The 5,126-nt window shown below is 38.0% G+C and overlaps 1 non-coding gene across 1 annotated transcript; it reads left to right on the top strand.

The window, feature by feature from the left end:
* The first annotated feature begins 657 nt into the window (after positions 1 to 657).
* On the top strand, positions 658 to 764 carry LOC132186005 (small nucleolar RNA R71). Its single transcript, XR_009440688.1, has one exon. It is a non-coding gene; the product is annotated as a small nucleolar RNA R71 (small nucleolar RNA).
* Positions 765 to 5,126: the final 4,362 nt, after the last annotated feature.

Raw genomic sequence — 5,126 nt, 5'->3', positions numbered from 1 at the left:
CGGTCGACTTTTTCTATTAATGTTTTCATCATGTCTTCCAGTGATGACTGTGGTGCAGGCACTTGAGTGGTAGACTGATAAACAGGCGGTTGAGCTTGTTGAGATGACCTGAACTGATTCTGAGCTTGAGTGGTATCTCTTTGGTTCAATGGCTGATTCTGCTTCCAAGAGAAATTGGGGTGATTCCGCCACCCTGGATTGTAAGTTTCGGAAAACAGCCCAGTGGTGGGTTTTTTGTACTCATTGAAGGCATTGACTTGCTCAATTGGGTACTCTGTTGACAGAGTTGGGCAGTTTTGAGTGAAGTGCGTTTGACTATCACATAACCCGCATGCATCAACGTGGTAAGTATCTGCTGCATTCACTGGTTTGTTTAAGACCATAGTGTCAAACTGACGCCTGAGAACCTTGAACTCCTCCCTTAATTCAGCATCGTTCCTCACCTCATAGATGCTTCCTGTCTTGGGAGCGGGTTGTTGTCTGTCCCAACTATCTTGAAAATCCCATTGTTGTGCTCGTTCAGCCATTTCATCCAAAGTTTTATAAGCTTCATCCCCAGTAAGACTTAAGAATTCTCTACCATTCATTGTCTCAAGCGAGTTTTGCTCACTTGGTGTTAGTCCCCTGTAGAAAATTTGAACTAGCACCTCATTCTCAAACCCGTGGGGTGGGCATTTTATAGTAAGCTCTTTAAACTTCTCCCAGCTATCGGTGAATCTTTCCCCTTCTTTTTGTCTGAAATTGGTGATCTGTAGACGGAGGGCATTGATTTTGGAAATTGGGAAGAACTTGTGGTAAAACTTGCTTTGCAACATATCCCAAGAAGTGATAGATCCAGGTCTATTGTTGAGTAGCCAGGATTTCGCCCTATCATGTAGGGACAGAGGGAATAACCGAAGGCGCACCGCTTCTGCTGGGGCATTTTGTGTATTAACAATGTCGCAAATTTCCAAAAAAATCCTCACATGAACATATGGATCCTCATTCTCTAATCCTCTAAATGCAGGAAGGTGGCCTATTGTACTCGGCTTCAGCTCGAAGCGAGTACCTGGCAACACTATACACGATGGTGTGTTGGTAATATTGGGTACGAACAGCTCCCTAAGGGATCTAGGTTGATTTCGTTCTCCCATCTTAATAGACTTTTCCGAATCAGACTCGGAACTTTGAGAATTGGTGGGTGAGTTTGATGGCTGTCTTAAATTCTCTCTCGCCGTTCTTTCAATTTCGGGATCAAAAGTGTTTAACTCCAGATTTAAAGATCTACGACCGAACATGCAAAAAGGAACTAACAACCTAACAAACTAACAAACTAAAAACTGAAATGAATTGAACTAAATTAAATTATATTAAACTAACTAAACACAATTGCAAGCAGAAATTAATTTAAACAGAAACTAAAAACTCACAAAAAAGGACCAAAAGATTTTGGCAAAAATCTACTGAACTGTTGCGGTTGCTGTCTTGGCTACAAGTGTGCTCGATCGTAGCAGGGCTGTAACACAAACAAAACAACAACAAAAAACAAAAAGAAAAATCTTTTTTTTTTTTTGTATTAGTAACACAAATAAAACAAAACAAATTGCAGAAAAATAAAATCCTAATTATAACTAGTAGAAGAATAAAACGATCTAGAAATAAATTGGTTTCAAAAAATAAACAATTCCCCGGCAACGGCGCCAAAAACTTGTTGTGCAAATTTATTTAACTCGCAAGTGCACGAATCAATTGTAGTTTAATGGATTGCAAGTGCGAGGTCGATCCCACAGAGAATTGTATTTTTGAAAGAGCAATTTATATCTAAACTAATTAAATCCTAATCTAGTTCCAAAAGGGTTTTGATTTTTGAGTTTTGAAAATTAAAGGATAAACATAAACTAAATAAAATAAGTAAATCTAAGGATAAATGTACTAAGGTTTGGGAATTCACACTCACCAAATCATAACAACATACTTTATGTTCATCAATATTAATCCGAAGTTCTCACAAATTAAATCATAGATATGTTTTACTATACTTCAAAGAATTAATCAAAACCATCCCATGTATCCATTCATTGACCAAATCACAAAAGGAATCCAAATTCAATTGAAACACCAGATGTATCCGTAGAACAAATCACAAGGGATATCCAATTTTTATGAGTTAAAAGCCAAGCAATCAATCATATGAAATTATCTCAAATCATCACATGTATCCTTGAATCACAAGAGATATCCAAGAATCACTCCATACAATTGATTAGAAGTAAAACAATTGAAATATAAAACCCAATAAAATCAGAATAATAAAAACTTACATAAAAGTATTGATGTTCTTCATCGGTGAGGCTTCATCCCCAACCTTAGTTGGGAATTTAGCTCTACATAAAAAATAAAATCTGAACCTAAACCTAAACCTAAAGAAAAACTAAACAAAAGAATTTTGCTCTCTAGGATTGTGTCTATTTTCTTGAATGCAAAGAAGTCTATTTATAGGCTTAGGGAAGTCCTAGAAGCCCAAGTAAACTTAGATAATTCGGAAGTCTGTCTCCCAGTCAAAATAGAAGTCTGAAATCGGAATAGGATTCGTCCAGATTTGTGTCCTTTAATTGCGGTGCGATTTTGACATAGTAACTATACGAATTACGAAAATCCTATTTCACAACAAATTGTATTATTTTGAGCTAGCTTTCCAATGCCGTTTGAATCACTTCAATCCGATATTTGAGCGGAGAGTTATGGTCAAAATAATAAGACGTGTGCAGAATCTGAATTTGAATCCGATCCGAAATCTTATCCAATCTGAACTTTAATCTGATTTAACCTTTCCTTAGATTTGGTTAGACTTAACCACACAATCTAGGTCTTCTCAAAGTATGCTTTCTTCCAAACTTCGCATTTTTCCCTTTAAAGCTGCAGTTTTTCTTCAATGACCTACAAAACACTAAAAACACAAAACTAACACAAAATATTAAATAACGACACAGCTAAAGGATTAACTAATGTAAATAAAGGGGTCCAAATATGCAATATTTGGCACTTATCAGAGGACCAAAAGAGTCTTTTACGACAATTTATGACTTCACAACAGCAATCAACGACTGATCAAAAACAATTCAATACAAGGACCGATCAAGCCATTCAAAGACTAGAAGTGCAAATGGGCCAATTGGCAAAGGAGCTGAGTGAAAGAAAGCAGGGAAAAATTCTCAATCCAGGGGGTCATCAGCAGTTGGAAGCAGTCATAGTTCTCAGAAATGGCAAGGTCATTGGAACTAAAGAGCCACCTCAAGAAACTCCAAAAGGACCATCAACTTCCAAGGTAAACAAAATGGAGAAGGTAAATGCACCACCCTTTCCTCAAAGGCTAGTCAAACCAAAGAAAGAAGAGCAACTCAGGGATATCTTTGAAACTTTGAGGAAAATAGAAATCAACATTCCTTTATTAGATGCAATTAAACAAATTCTTTCATATGCCAAATTTTTAAAGGACTGTTACACTAACAAAAGGAAGTTTAAGGAGTATGAGACAGTGGCCTTAATAGAAGAGGTAAGTGTAGTCTTGTTAAGGAAATTACCACCAAAGCTATCAGATCCAGGTAGCTTTACCATTCCTTGCAGGATAGGAGACCATTCCTTTGAAAATGCGCTACTAGATCTAGGAGTAGGGGTGAATTTGCTACCTTACACTGTATATGAAAAGCTAGGATTGGGGGAGCTTCAACCAACCTCTATCACCTTGCAATTGGCAGACAGAAGCATCAAACGACCAAGAGGTATACTGGAGGATGTGTTGGTAAAGGTAGGAACATTTATTTTAACTGTTGATTTCATTGTATTAGATGTGGAAGAATCCCCTATGCCATTACCATTACCTATTATCTTAGGAAGACCCTTTATGAGAACTGTTGATACTGCAATAAGGGTGAAAAAGGGTATTATGAGTATGAAGGTAAATAATGAGACAATCGAATTCAAAATATTCGATGCATTGAAAGTACCTCAAGAAGATTTAGAATGTTTTAATGTTTGTGTGATCCAGAATGTTAGTGAGACAGTTTTGCAGGACCACCATAAAGATCCATTGGAGGCTACCCTCTTCCAGAGTCTCACAAGGCAGGATATTGAGTCGGAATTGGAAGAGATCACTAGTGATGTTATGGAAATAGTGCATCACCTTGAGGCCTCTCCTAAATACTCAGACAAGTATACTCATCCCTTTGAAATTCTTGAGCCCACTAACACCTCTCTTGTTCCCTCTATTGTACAGGCACCCAGGCTGGATTTGAAGCAATTACCAGAGCACTTAAAATATGCATACTTGGGAGAAAACAAGACACTACCAGTCATCATTGTTGCAAATCTGAGTTGTGGGGAAGAAGAAAAGCTGTTGAGAATTCTGAGAGAACATAAAACTGCCTTGGGATGGACCATTGCTGACATCAAAGGAATAAGTCTAGCTAAGTGCATGCATTAAATCTTCCTTGAAGACGAAGCAAAGCCAACCAGGGATGCACAAAGAAGACTCAACCCACATAAAGGAGGTAGTCAAGGCAGAGGTATTAAAACTACTAGATGTGGGCATCATCTATCCCATCTCAGACAGCAAATGGGTCAGCCTAGTTCAAGAAGTGCCAAAAAAAAGTGGGATCACAGTGGTGAAGAATGAAGATGATGAACTGATACCCACAAGAGTAACCACTGGGTGGAGGGTATGCATCGATTACAGAAGACTGAACAAGGTAACAAGAAAAGACCACTTTCCATTACCGTTCATTGACCAAATGCTAGAGAGATTAGCTGGCCATAGCCACTACTATTTTTTGGATGGATATAGTGGTTATAATCAGATTGCAATAGCACCAGAGGATCAGGAGAAGAGCACCTTCACATGTCCTTTTGGCACATTTGCCTACAGAAGGTGCCAATTGGTTTATGCAATGCCCCAGCTACATTCCAGAAATGCATGATGAGTGTTTTTTCAGACATGGTAGAGAAAACCATTGAGGTCTTTATGGATGACTTTAGTGCTTTTGGGTCTAGTTTTGATGAATGTCTACACCATTTGAAAAACATTCTCAAGCGATGTGAAGAATGCAACCTAGTGCTCAATTGGGAAAAATGCCACTTCATGGTTCAACAAT

Source organism: Corylus avellana, chromosome ca6, assembly GCF_901000735.1.
Source record: "Corylus avellana chromosome ca6, CavTom2PMs-1.0".
Taxonomy (NCBI): Eukaryota; Viridiplantae; Streptophyta; class Magnoliopsida; order Fagales; family Betulaceae; genus Corylus; species Corylus avellana.
The sequence above is the reverse complement of the archived record's forward strand: the minus strand, read 5'-3'. Positions and strand labels throughout refer to the sequence as shown.